At 46.0% G+C, this 14,515-nt stretch overlaps 1 protein-coding gene across 1 annotated transcript in view; it reads right to left on the bottom strand.

Annotated features, from left to right (window-relative positions):
- MED27 (mediator complex subunit 27) overlaps positions 1–14,515 on the bottom strand; it is a 208,806-nt gene that overhangs the window by 122,804 nt on the left and 71,487 nt on the right. The window lies entirely within an intron of this gene.

The following is a 14,515-nucleotide window of genomic DNA, read 5'->3' as shown; positions in this document are numbered from 1 at the left end:
CTAACATTTTAGCTTGCAAAAAAGAAGGGGGAAGGGGAGGTAAAAGTCCCAGACCTTTCACAGCTCTTGACACCTATATAAAGTAAAACATAATGATTGCATTTTGCATCTCTTATCACGAGGAAAAGAAGCACCGTGTCTGGTGGGCCTCTTTGGGTGCTATCAGACCCACCAGGTCCTCAGGTTGCACAGGCCCAGCCACAATCAGCTCTGAGATGGAAGCAGTACACCCTGGACTGAGCATGAGGAGAACCAGAGGCCTTGGGCCCTAGGGCACCACCACGCTGTCTCAGCATCCCTCCCGCAGCTTGTGTCTGTTTGTATAGGGAATCCCATACGATCGACTGGAGGAGGAGGAAAAAGCCCAAGCCTACTTTACAGACAGGCCACCTTGGTATGTGGGTACAAGCCAAAAGTGCACGGAAGCTACATTACAGACCCACTTGGGATGAGCATAAAGGCCAGCAGTGAGGGAAAGGCCTCCCGACAGGTAGGCTTTGAGCATTCGCAGCAAGGTGCCAACCTTGTGTGGAAAAACAAGTGGCACAGGTTAGACGATATATGGGCTCATGGGCAGTGATGAGTGGTCCAGTCAGATTGTCAAGGGCCTAGAAGGAAAGACTGGAAGGTCAGGATAAGAAAGTCTAAGGTGCAGACATGCATGAACACATGGGGGTGCGCTGAAGGGTAGAAGATCTCTGTATCACCCACCATGGAAGAGCACTGGATAATCAAGGGGGAAAAGTGACCTGACCAGTTAATATCAGTCAACCTTGTCAGCATGATGGACCCATGAACAAAGTGGCCACAGTGGCAGAAATGGGCCCAACAGCACGGACTTGCACTTAGAAGAGTTGACATAGTTACTGATGCTAACAAATGTCCAAACTGCCAGCAACAGAGTCCAATACCGAGCCGTACAGTAATAGTGGCGTGGCTGACAAAGAGCGTGATAGGCAAGGACATGCAGCAACAGGTCCCTCCTTCAAGGAAGACCTTGCTGCCCGGCTACGGGAACGCGGTCAGCACTCGGCCTTCAGCGGTCAGCTCACCCAGGGACAGCCTCAGAGAGCCACCCCACTGCAGTCACGGCCTTCCTGGAGCCACCTGCGTCTGGTGACCGAGCAAGGCAGGATTATAAAGGCCAAGCCTGCTGGCCGACACAGGACAGCTCTTACAGGCCATGCTCGCTCCGGAGATCTCCTGGGCTTTGTCAGGCTGTATCGCAGTTAACCGTCTTCCCCTGTCCAATCATGCTTCTTCCCCCTTCCTCTGACAGGTGTTGACCCCTAATAAATATACTGCACCCAAAACTCCATCTCAGCATCTGCTACCGAGAAACCTGATCTATGACAGAGGTGAATGCAAGGCACAGCTCTACCTTGTACGGCTCAGAGGTGTGGGTTCTGGAGTCCCAGTGCCCAGGTCTGAACCCTAGTCCCGCCACCTCCCAGCTGGGAGACTCTGGACAAGGTACAGGCAAGGAGAGCAGCAGTACCTCTCAGAGGACAAATGTAAGAATTAAATGGGTGCCTTTTGTTTTGGCTTTCATTATTAACCAGTCCTATGCTATTTCTTCCCTCACTGTAGATTCGGCTTTGGTTGGTTGGTGATCTCTCACCTCATTTCTTTGAACCCGGAGTCTATAAATCTGGGCTCATTTGTAGAACAGAAATATCTGTCCCTACTGGCTGTTAAAGTATTGTTTCTCTGCCAAAAAGAAGTGCTAACAGGGCAGAGCTCCAGGGCCACAGGGAGCACTGAAGCAGAGAGCTGGAATTCGTAACACACAAATGCTGAAACCGCCCCCTTCTTGCAAAGAACCAGAAGCAAGGGCTGTGTGGCCTCTGCTAGGCTCACACACAAGACTCAATAAGCAATCAGTGAAGTTATCCCACGTGGGGAATCTCAGAACAGCAAACAGGGGTAGTGATTCTATGATACCATCCAAAAACATCACCTAAAAAAAGATGCAATTTTTTAATATCCTGTTTTGGGGTGTTTTTTTCTCTCTCTCTTCCTCCTCCACTGCCCCCCACCCCCCACCGAGTCAGGAGAAAGCGGGAGAATATCAGCAGGAGCAGAACAGTCAGGGGTCCAGTCCTGGCTCTGCTACTAATAAATCTCTGTGACTTCTTTGAGAGAAACACCTCCCTACCTGCACCCTCAGTTTCCTGCATGGCGAAATGATGGGAAGGAAGCAGCTGCCTCCTGGCTCTTCTGGGTCTGGGTTTTCGTGACACTCTAGACATGTCCCTCAACAATATGAGAGGTTCCTTAATGGGCAGGACAAGGCCACATGCTGTCTAAATGTCTGTTGGATGAACTGTATTAAATTAATTGGTCTTAGGAGACTTTAAATATTTAAGTACCCTTTGTTAAAAATAAAAAAGTGTAAAAAAAAAATCTTTTAAAGGAGAGGGGAAGTTAATTTCTAAGAACCCATCCTAGCTCTCCTCCGATCTGTGAAGTGAGGTTCTCTGCATGCCACACTTGGGGCTGAGGCAGGGGTGGGAGGGCGGGGCCTATTTGAACTGACAAGAGAATATGGGAGTTCTGGCCAAGAGAAGGAAAAGGGATTTGGTGCCTTTTATTTACTTAATTTCAGTTATTTTATTTTATTTTTCCCAAGGTGCCCAAGTCAACGGGGGAAAAAAATCTAAATCTATTTTGTTATATGTCAGATAGGAAAAGAACATCCTTCTAGAGCTACTGTGCTTGGGATTTAAACTGGCTTAATGATATGATAAAAATGAAATGAAATTTTACTTAAGACTGTGAGAGACTTACAAGGATATTTTCTTTGGGGCACTGAGATGTAAAGTAGGAGTAGATAAGTGGAAGGAAAAGGACCCTAGGAAACACTTCTGGGGCCGCAATGAGTGGGGCTAGGATTGGAGAGGGGACAAGTTATTGAACCTGTAGGTAAAACCCCCTAGGTTTCTTCTCTGGAGACTAAGTCCCAGCAAATCTAACTCTGTGTGAACTGGGGCAGCTGTACAAAGAGAAAGTTCCCAGAGCCAAAAGTTACATTCCTTCCAAAGATCTAACTGGGAATGTCTTTGCCTGAGCCCCCAGTACATCAGGGTGGGAGAGGTGGAGGGAGCATGAGGACGTTCTGCTCAACAACACATAATGGCGTCAGTCTGTGGGCAGGGCACTCAGGGGAATCCCAAAAGGTGGTTCCGTCCTATTACGAGTGTCCACCAGTGCTTAGAGACTAGGAACTTCTGCAAGTTTGATCCCAAGCCTGGCAAAGTCTCTTGTTGTGGTTATTAAACAGTAAAAAAAAAAAAAAAAAAAAAAACCTAGGTTTCCAGGGACAAAGATGAGAGGGGGAAGGGAGAACAGCAACCTCAGAAAAAGAGCCAAAGAAAGGAGCACGGGATCTCAGGCCCGCTATCACGGCCGTCTCCCAATCCTTTTCACATCACAGTACCCACAGATGATATCTATAGGACACAGTGATATAAGGAACTGCTCAAAGCCCCAGGCAAGTCTCCTTGCGAGCTGAAGGGATCAGTATCCCTTCACAACTCCAGGAAGTGGGCTCTGGGAGAAGGGCCACGTAGAAGAGTGAGAGGTGGGATAGAGTGGCCCCATTCAGCAGTTCCCACTTCTCAGAGTCTTGCCTTTGCCCCTTCCTTTTAGGGGTTAATGGGGAGTGGGCCTGTTTTAGGCTGCTCTAATATGAGCCACCAACATTATATTTAAGTCCGTTTATAGGGAATTTCAACTTTTCCGAGTCCACACCCTCCAAGGAGCCTTCCTGGTTCCCTTGGGTTGATTTCATATCCTTCTTTTGAACCCTAATGGCCTCTTTACTTGTCTCCCCAGGGCACGCTTAAGTTCTTTAAAAGAAGGTTTATTCATCACTGAATATCCAGCATCTAGCATCATGGACATCAGATTTTAATATTTAAAATTAATAAAAAGCAGAGCAGACTAAATAAATACCAATTAAAGATAAGGAATAGGGCTTCCCTGGTGGCGCAGTGGTTAAGAATCTGCCTGCCAATGCAGGGGACACAGGTTCGAGCCCTGGTCTGAGAAGATCCCACATGCTGCGGAGCAACTGAGTCCGTGCACCACAACTATTGAGCCTGCACCCTAGAGCCCGCGAGCCACAACTACTGAGTCCATGCACCTAGAGCCCATGCTCCACGACAGGAGAAGCCACTGCAGTGAGAAGCCCACGCACCACAATGAAAAGTAGCCCCCACTTGCCACAGCTAGAGGAAGCCCACACGCAGTGATGAAGACCCAATGCAGCCAAAAATAAATAAATTAATCAATTTTTAAAAACCGATAAGGAATAGCAAGAGTCTAGACTCCAGTGGTTCAGAGACCAGAACCCCTACCAGAAAAATCAGTACAAGTGAAATTAAAATCCTATCCCCAGCACCAATCAGCTCCAGACCCACAGCCATGACACAAGTACAGGAAAGAAATGGACATGGTGAAGAAAAATCATGACACATTCAAGTAAAATGTGCAGTGTCTGATCACCAGGTGCACCAGTCCCCAATGACCATTTCCTCTGAATTCCTCACAGCAACTGATAGAACGATGCACACACAGTAGGTACTTGACAGATACTCAACAATATATAATAAGTTATCTATGACAGGCTCTATATTAAGGCATTTTCAAAGCCATAAAGGAAAGGAAACCTACATTTCTCAAATTTTTGCACTTCACCCAAAGAAAATATACAGATGGTAAATAAGCACATGAAAAGATGCTCAACATCATTAGTCATTAAGGAAATGCATGTTAAAACCACAATGAGATACCACTACATACCTATTAGAATGTCTAACATTAAAAACACTGACTACACCAAGTGTTAGTGAGGCCGTGGAGCAACTGGAATTCTCACACCCTGCTGGAAGGAATGTAAAATGCTACAATCACTTTGGAAAACAGTTCAGCAATTTCTTAAAAAGTTAAACACACACCTACCATATGACCTAGATATTGTACTCCTGTTTACCCAACAAAAATGAAAGCATATGTCCATACAAAGACTTGTACATGAATGTTTATACTGGTTTTATTTGCAATAGCCAAAAACTGGAAACAATGAAAATGTCCAGCAACAGACAAATGAACAAACAAATTGTGGTATATCTGTTCAATGGAATACTATTCAGCAATAAAAAGAAATGATCTGATACATGCAACACTATAGATGAATCTCATAATAATTATGCTGAGTAAAAAAGTCACATTGAAAAAAAGAATATATACTGTATGATTCCATTTATATAAACTTCTAGAAAATGCAAACTAATCTATAGCAACTAAAAGTAGCTCAGTGGTTGTCCAGGGACGGAGGTATGGGGTGAGCAAGATTACAAAGGGGCATGAGGAAATTTGGGGGGTGATGAATATGTTGATTATCTTGATTATGATAAGTAAGGTGATGGTTTCACAGGTATGTCAAAAACTATATACATTATATGTGTGCAATTTATTATATTTTTGTACATCCCAATAAAGCTGTTAAAAAAAGCTATAAAGAAAAATAAGACACATCGGATCAGCAATGAACTAAATTGTGTACTTCTGATTTATACATTTAAAAGCATCCAAAATGACAATGCAACATGCTTAGTTGTAGATACTAGTTTAACTAGAAGGACCAACTACTAATATAAAATAAAAATACATTGAAAGGAAAAAAAGTAAAGTATCACCAGACCATCTTATTCTGTGGACCAAAGAGTCACAAAGCTAAATAAAGCTGGTCAGGGAAATAAGGTATTGATGACACCAGATACATCTGGGAGCTGATGAGGAAGCAACCAAGTTAGGATCCACCTTTTTCTGAGTTTTAAATCCCAGCGGGTTCTCATCAGTAGCCTTGAGCAAACAGGCTCTACCAAATTTTCCCCACAGCAATTATTCCCCTCATCTTATAGACGTTCTGACAAGTGTTTTCCCAGATACCTCCATCCCTGGAGTGTTCCTTGCACTCCTCCTGGAGCAGGGGTCCTGAATATCAGGGGCAAACAGGAACCACCCTGGGAGCTGTTTAAGAATATGGATGACTGGGCCTCTCCCCACAAAAAGCTCCCTATATGTTTCTAATATGCAGCTGGGGCTGGGAATCACCACTCTAAAGGCTCCTTCATCTCTGGAGAAGAGCTGGGCCACCACATCCGGCTGGTTGGTCCCTTTACTTGGGAGCCCGTTCTAGTCCACTACTACCCAGCTGTCAGAATGTCAGAGGGACATCCCTGGTGGCGTAGTGATTACGAATCCACCTGCCAATGCAGGGGACACGGATTTGAGCCCTGGTCTGGGAAGATCCCACATGCCACAGAGCAACTAAACCCGTGCGCCACAACTACTGAAGCCTGCGTGCTTAGAGCCCATGCTCCACAAGAAGCCACCGCAATGAGAAGCCTGCACACTGCGATGAAGAGTAGTCCCCACTCACCGCAAGTAGAGAAAGTCCGTGCACAGCAACGAAGACCCAATGCAGCCAAAAATAAATAAATAAATAAATTTTAAGTGTTAAAAAGGGGGGGGGGGCTTCCCTGGTGGCACAGTGGTTAAGAATCTGCCTGCCAATGCAGGGGACATGGGTTCGAGCCCTGGTCTGGGAAGATCCCACATGCTGAGGGGCAACAGGGCCCGTGAGCCACAACTGCTGAGCCTGCGCGTCTGGAGCCTGTGCTCCGCAACGAGAGGCTGCGACGGTGAGAGGCCCGCCGCAACTAGAGAAAGCCCACGCACAGAAATGAAGACCCAACACAGCCAAAAAAAAAAAAAAAAAAAAATGTCCCCAGAGTGAGGACTGACCTTGAGAGCTCATCCTAAGAACCAGCAGACCTTGAGCTCAGAGATTAATCTAGGTTGAGAAACTGGCTCCAAACAGAATGACAATGACCGGTTCCTTTACACTAAGCAAACTTGGGGAAGTGATATACCTCAAGTCTGAGGAAGCTAGAAATAAGTATAACCTGGGCTGAAAATAGGGTTTTTTTAAATTATTATTAAAAATTCCTGTGTATCTGCCATGAATGAGGACTATCAGAGTGACTGGCATCACCAGATCAAAATCCATTCTTCCCTAAAAGACTCAAGCTAAGAGACAAAGCCATTTCCTAACTCAGGCCTATTCCCACACTACCGAGGTCACTGTACCTGTTAAAGCTTACAGAACAGTTTTCAGCACAGATAAACAGAGACACTGGCTCAGTGCTTCTTGACTATTATAACTCTAAATAGGGACTTTCTGGGCCCAAATCCACAGGTTACTAATGGCCTACATGGCAGACAGAGAAAGAAAAAGAGCCACATCAAGAGACCACCAAAATTACTTTCCATTCCAAGAAAGAACAGAAAGATTAAAAAAAAAGAGAGTTTCACTTAAAACCAGCGTGGGTTGCGAATGGCATAGTGTGAAATATTAACAATCCTGAAGCTCTCTTTGTTATGCAAAAAGGGATTTTAAAAAAAGATCCAGCTTCTATCTGATGAGTGTACTATTTAACCACCCATTTCTTTTCTTCCTTTGCCCAGGAATGGCCGGAGTGATGTAATTACCACACTAGACAGCTGTCTTCCTGGATAAAATCACCTTGTAAAGGAGAAATGCAATTAGAGGATGCAATGAAAAATAATTTTTAAACTGATTTTGCAGGCTGCCACATTTGAGTTGGTGCTTAATGGCCAGCTTCTTTATCACAGCTTTCTATTTTATGCAATTTCTCTTTGATTCAGTATCTATGGAAGACATGGAGTCTTAAATTTTAGTCCATGTCACAAAGGGTCTGAGATAAATATAGGACAGATCAGCTGAGAAGCGAGGCCAGGACCAGAACCAGACAATAAAGGGCCGAAGTGCCACTTGACGGCGGGGCAAGGCTGGGCAGGGCGGCAGTGTCCTTCGCCAGCACTTCCTCTGTGTGCCCTCCTCTGGTCTCCCTCCACCACCCCTGGCAGAGCCTACCCACTCCCAAGACCTCTCCCATCACGCCTACACTGCTGACTGCCGAAACTCTACTTCGTCAACAACAATCCAAGCTCCAGACCCATATTTCCAAAAAAAACATTTTGTTGTGAAATTAAAAAAATATATACTCCAAGGTAGATAAACAGTATAATGATCTCATCGACAGTATTACATTCTCATGATCCAGTTTCAACAATGAGCAACTATTTTAATCATATCCCGCAACACTTTTGAGAAGTGGAAGGCTGGAGTATCTTAAAGCAAGTCGGGTCCATCATACCGTTTCCCCAAGGCTTAGGGGCACCTCCGATGTGCTTCAAAGGGAACTCATTCTCTTTTCCGTTGGTCTGTAGACAGGAGTACTTCTACACCTTTAGATTGCCTGCTTGATCAAGCATACACGTAGCCTGTAGAGAGGGCTTGATATATGCGTGCAGAGTGAACAGTACAAACATAAACACACTCGTGCGAGCACGCACATGCACACAAGCACGCACATGTGCACACACAGTAGCAAACTAGACGGCATGAAGCAGAGGTCCAGACGGAGGGTCTAGATAATGAGACGGGATCCAGGACTTGCTACTGGCTTCCTGCCACGGGCCAGCACTTCTGAGAACGGGTGAACACAAGGAAACCCTCTGGCTGAAGCAGGGGAGCACAGTAGTTCTCCTGTCCGTCTAAAGTATGACAGATCCTAACCAGTTATGGGTTTCAGCAGGCAGCTGTTAGCTGAACCAAATACGGTTCCCGCAAGGGGAGAAGGGGATCTTTTACAACACATATGCTAATGAAGCACAACGACATAGAGCATTTAAAACAAAATGGCCCTATATTTAGTCTCCATAGACAGACTTTTACATTAATATTTATGAGGGATTCCTCGTTTATTTCTCCCAGAGATTTTTCTCCTGCCCAAAAAGAGGGGATAAAAGATAAGTAACATGGACCAATTATCTTTTAAACAGCTACAAAGGACCACCGTATTTATCTGCATTCTGCTACTTGATTAATCTTCCCAACACACCACCTTCCGCACACAAGCCCCTGCTCACGGGCCCCAGGGCCTGCTGCTCCCTGTGGCGCCGCTGCCAAGGCCTCTGTCTGCCTTTCCGGCCCTGCTTTTGCTGCCCCGGCCTGCAGATCCAATCCTACCACCCGCACTCAGCAGAGCCCGACCCACAACTGCAAATGCTCACCTGCCAGCATTCCTGCACCTGGCTACCAGCCATTTATATACCCAACGCTTACGCTTCCAACTTATCAAGAGGTGTGAGCAGTACAAGCACACATCCAGCACATCTTGTAAAAAGACACTCTTGCCTCACCAGCTTGCGGGGGGAGGCGCGGCACAGAGGGGAACTAGCCTCCAGGGCTGGTTCACTCAGCCATCAGTATGTGAGCCAAGGCCAGGCTGGAAAGGGACACAGGGAACCCTGGTCCCCAAGGAGTTTCCAGGCTCAACAAAACACAAGGCAGACAGTGGCAAATGCCGTGGAAGGGTTACCAAAATCAAGCCGTTCAGGAGTTCAGAGTTGAAGGTTTCTATCTGCCCAGTCACTGAAACACATTTTCCCTTCCCCAGTCAATGCCACAGACGGAGAAAGACACTTTCCTTCTCCACCTGCCAATAACACAAGCAATAAAAACACAAAAAAGGACATTTCAAGAACTATTACTGACTGCGTCTTCTCCGGGCCCTTGAATGGAAACTCTAAAGAGCAGGAACAGGCAACAGTGGAGCCTGGATACATAAGAAGACTATTCCACACCCCTGGCCTCAAATGCCTTCTGATTCGATTTCAAGGCAGATGGAAAACAAATGTGAACAGCAACAAAAAAGCAGAGGAAGAAAATGAAATGATGCTTGTGCAGTTAAACTTTTACAATCCAATTGGGTGAGGCCCTGGGCTCCTCCCTGTTCCCACGCTGAGGTTACGGGTGCAGGCTGGCTGCACGAGCTCAGAATACCAGGTATCTGACCACCAAGGGCTTCTTTCTGTCACAGTGTCAAGATGGTCTGACAACATTTTATAGAGTTCTCACCCTTTTCCCAGCCACAGTCATAAAACCTCAAAATAGCTAGGTATACTAGTTCCTACCAACCTTTTAACCTGTACAGGGAAAGCTGGTTGAAACGAACAGGCTGAAAATTATTTTGTTGACAACACAGAGGGATACAATGAATTACAGGACTGAAGAGCCATATACAGGTAACCCCTGCCATATGAACACTCGTATCCAAACTCAAGACGCTGAATAGATTTGGATACATTTTTTTTTTTTTTTTGATAAGACTGGTATCCCTCACTATTCCGGGACACAGCTCCAGTCTTATAGGAAAAAGGCAAAAGAAATACTGAGTCAGACAAGCTTAAACAGAACTGATGTTAATAAATGAGCTTCTGTAGTGTTGGCTATTGGTAACTGATCTCCTCCTTATTAATAGGGTCCCGCAATGGAGAGGAAGATTCTTCCGTGTTCTAGAATGCAAACAATGCTTTAATCTTTAATTATATTCTCAATTTCAACTCTTCTGGAGAATTACAGCCACCTAGGCCTAGGATTATTTCTTTATTACACAGCCTCTCAGTGGTATCTAATGAATATTGTTACTTAATACTTGCCAGCAGGGGAAAGGAGGCTTTAGTGAATGTCTACTCAAGTTCTGATGACTTTTTGCAGAACTGCAAGGAAACTTCCAGCTGCAAAGTTCTCTGTTTCCTTTAGGGAACGCTTGCACTGCTCACCTGCCCAAGCGCAGAGAGTCGGCCTGGGAAATAAGCATCCCTGGAAAAGGGGGTTCAGGCAACGATGCTGTGTATTTCTAAAGCTCCCGGCAATGAACCGGTTTGCTTCTCATTCGTGGTGCATTCACGGTCGCTTTGCTCAGAGACAAACTAAACTCTAATAAAAAGAGATGCCAAACATTCTTGTTCAAGGCTCCTACCACCATCTAAATTGAAGAATTTAATATAAACTTATCAACATACAACCAAATTCTGCCCTCAACAAAATATCAAGATCCTCGGGAGGCAAAACAAAGCCCAAGTGATCAAGAAGAAAATTAGGTCCCTGCAAGGACGCAGGTTCACAGCCACTAACAAACGACATCTATAACAAGGTTTCTGTAACAGCATAGCAAATACAGAAACTTGGAGTTTCATCTCTGTGTGGCTGAGAAAAAAAACTAGTAAAAAAGGTCTGGAAAATCAACAACAGAAGAGATAATGACATAACAGCCAGGAAGCTACAGGAAGAGACTCTGGGTTTGGTGTGCTTCATCCTGGCAAATATTTGCCTTTCTCAGTTTAAACATCAATGACCACGGTAAGTGGAGCCCCCTCGTTCATCACTACCGCCAAGGACGGATTCATGTCACCTCTCTGCTCTCCGTGATTCCTGTAGGTTTCATGTTAAGCAAAAGGCAACAGAAGCCTCCGCCTTTCAAGAACAGAAGCTGTACTTACCACACATATTGGAGAGAATCCAATCATCTGTATAAGCACCATGTGTAATTTCAAGTCGATGATCTTCTTGGGAATTAGCGTGCAAGGCAGTGGCAGAAGATGAGCCTCTTTCAGTTAAACTCCCAGAACCAAATCAGTGGCCACCGCACCGAAGGCAATCTGTTGTTCAAACACGGGACCCCCTAGGTGTGCGTCATTATCCCTGTCACCTCCTGAATTGGTGGCCTTTCTCTCCAGCAACACTTGTCCCTGCACACAGTTTTTGTGTGTTGTTGCTGCTCAAACCTGAGGTAGGTCATCCAAGAACGGGAGTATGAAGTGAAGACTCCCCACACTCTCGAAGGTATTAGACAACATTGAAACAGATGCCGAATGGTGAGGAAATGCCACTGGCAGGCTCGGAAGAACACCAAGGAATCCTTTTCAGCAATAAAATGGAACGGAGCACCGACACACACCACATGAATGAATCTCCAACACACCACATCGAGCAAAAGAAACCAGGAGGAAGGTATTATGTTTGGCATGACTCTGTTTACACGGAGTTCTAGAAGAGGAAAACTAGGGAGCGGGGATACAAATCGGAACAGTTGTTGCCTGGGGTGGCTGAGAAACTGGAGACATGTACAGTCGACTCCTTCAAGGAGGTCTGCAGTGAAGAGGAGAGAGGGGAGCGGGGAGCTGGAAGGGGGAGGGGATTATGAGTCGGGTGTTCTCCCAGGAGATGGTTTTGGAACAAGCATGTCTGCATTCTACCAGGAGTGGGCCAGGAGAAGGGGAACACTGATGGAGCAGGACAGAAACAGGAGAACCACACGGAGAAATGGCTCGGAGCAGGTGAGAGGGGACTGGGCCTAGTGGACAAGCAGAGGGGCTGCTCTTGGCTGCAAGCGGGGACGGCGCATCTCCAGTGACTAGGGAGAAGGCAGCCTACGGAAGGTCCTTAATTTTGTAGGCAGGACCTCTTCACACGTGATACAAAAGAAACTGCCTGGCCTGACAACTTCCGGGGCAGGGGGTTGGGGGGGAGGCAGGTAATACTTTTACAACTAACCTTTCTGTAAAACAATTTATGTTTTTTTCCTGGAACCTAAATGAGATCTGTGTGTGCAGAAAATACGAACACAGGAGAGTCTTTCACCTCGGCTGCCCCTGAAAGCCAGCATTTCCTCAGGCCAAGTTGCTGAACAGGAGTCACAGGCCAGTCAGCTTGGCCATACTGATTAAAACCAACATCCCACGTTGCCACAAAAGTACACTAAACAATACAGCATAGAGTTGAGACTGCTACGTAAGAGAGCACAAGTAAACGTGGCTCCAGCTGACATACGGTAAGTACACAGCGATCTCAGGATGCAACTCACAGATCGATCAAGTATGACAGCCACTTCCCAGGCTGATCCCGATCCTACAAAGGTCAAAGGCTGACAATGTTTACCCTGCAACAGGGGACACAGCTCCTTTATGAAAACGATAGTGTCTGCCTGCAAAAGACTTAATATGAACACTCGAGAATCACGGAAGTGAGGTCCCTTCACCAGTGCCCTCTGAACGCTAACATGGGATCAAAGACCTTTCATCATGAACAACATCTTTGTCTCCTTACAAGCTTCTCTGGAGGGGGAGAAAGATATGAATCATTAATCCCACAAATCACTAATCCTCTGGGAACTCAGGGGAGAATCTGAGTTTTCAAAGACGACTGCTATTAAAGCCAACCGCACTTTAAAAACAAACACCTTAACGCGTGATACAACTCTCCTGCATTGTTGCCACGCCTGTGGTCTCGGCGCACTCAGGCACAGACTGTGGTTTGGTGGCAGTAGCTTCCGTGCCACCCAACTGCTGACACAAGCCAATGCAGAAACTCAACTGCCATCACACTAACAGACGCACAGAGTTCCAGGGGCGGGCGAGCGAGGGGCCCAGCCCCTGGTCCTTCACCGGCCTCCTCTACTGTTTAGAAATAAACCCTTTCCTGGTGAGCTGGGACGAAGTGAGAGAGTGGCATGGACATATATACACTGCCACGTGTAAAACAGATAGCTAGTGGGAAGCAGCTGCATAGCACAGGGAGATCAGTTCCGTGCTTTGTGACCACCTAGAGGGGTGGGATAGGGAGGGTGGGAGGGAGACATAAGAGGGAGGGGATATGGGGATATACGTATGCATATAGTTGATTCACTTTGTTATACAGCAGAAAGTAACACAACATTGTAAAGCAATTATACTCCAATAAAGATGTTAAAAAAAAAGAAAAAGGTCATTGGAGAATATAACACAGAAAAAAGAAAAAAAAAAAGAAATAAACCTTTTCCTTAGAATCCTGTAGGCCTATGCAAGAAAGCATCCAGCTCTCCATAAAGGAAAGCCTCCATCCTTCACAGCTGGCAGTGGAGAAATTGGGTGAAGTTTGGCTGGGCCTCCCTGCGTGGATCTCTCTCAGCATCCTGCCTGTGGCCTTCTCGGGCACGTTAGGACCACTTCCTTAGGACTTGGCACACTCGACTATGATTCCCTGCTACTTGTTTTGTTCCTCTATTTCTACTCAGAGTGTCCTGAAAGCCGAAATTCTATCTTATTCATCTCCAAATCCCCAGCACGGAGCACAGAACCAACCACCTATAGGCCCCGAATAAATATTTGCTGAATAAATAAGTCAATGGGGCTCACAGGCTCCGCCACTCTTCCCTCTGTGTAATGTCTCTCCTCATTGGCAACTGTGGCGCTTTTAAAATATGTCTGCAAATTCTTTTTTATTTTTAAATTTTCTAAATCTTTTGGCTGTGCCCCGCGGCTTACAGGATCTTCCTTCCCCAACCGGGGATTGAACCCGGGCCCCTGCAGTGAAAGCTCTGAGTCCTAACCACTGGACTGCCAGGGAATTCCCTGAAATATGTCTGCAAATTCTGACACTCCTTCCTTCACAAGGGAGAGGCTCTTCCCCCCCCAACCTTGAATGTCAGTGAGACGTAGTGAATCATTTCTAACACACACTATAGGGTGGAACTGATGCTACATAGCTCTGAGGCGAGGCCATAAAAGAGGACAGGCTCTGCCTGGCTCACCTTCTTCT

This window comes from Mesoplodon densirostris, chromosome 6 (assembly GCF_025265405.1).
Source record: "Mesoplodon densirostris isolate mMesDen1 chromosome 6, mMesDen1 primary haplotype, whole genome shotgun sequence".
Classification (NCBI taxonomy): domain Eukaryota; kingdom Metazoa; phylum Chordata; class Mammalia; order Artiodactyla; family Ziphiidae; genus Mesoplodon; species Mesoplodon densirostris.
Note: the sequence above shows the minus strand (reverse complement) of the source record. Positions and strands in the feature narration are given on the sequence as shown.